The following is a 445-nucleotide window of genomic DNA, read 5'->3' as shown; positions in this document are numbered from 1 at the left end:
TGATAAGACTCAGCTCGACTTTACAGTGATGAGCTCGCTCCTCAATTGCCTTGTGGACGGCACGTCAATATACTATAACGCAAGGTCAAATATACAATATGTATAGGAACGTGTTCCGCGTTATCTTCATTATGACACAAAGACTCCGCATACGTACTAGCGCTACGCCTGAATGCGTGGGAGTTGGCTCCAGCGCTTGGTCGTTGGGAGTGAGCTGCGTACGGAGAGATCCATCCCGTGGTGGACCCCACTCGCCGAGTAATAGCTCGCGCGAGGTCGTACGCAGGCTCCTGTACTCGGACCACCCGACAGTTAAATATACAATACTGGTTCTAATGTACTAGTGTATTGTACTAGTACTGAGCTCGGTAGCTTGCACACAATACATGGTCAGAATCACATTACGTAGTTCTTACGATGAATGAACTTGAAACACTAATACAAA

The sequence above is a fragment of the Saprolegnia diclina genome (genome assembly GCF_000281045.1).
Source record: "Saprolegnia diclina VS20 unplaced genomic scaffold supercont1.54, whole genome shotgun sequence".
NCBI classification, from domain to species: Eukaryota; Oomycota; class Saprolegniomycetes; order Saprolegniales; family Saprolegniaceae; genus Saprolegnia; species Saprolegnia diclina.
The sequence above is the reverse complement of the archived record's forward strand: the minus strand, read 5'-3'. Positions refer to the sequence as shown.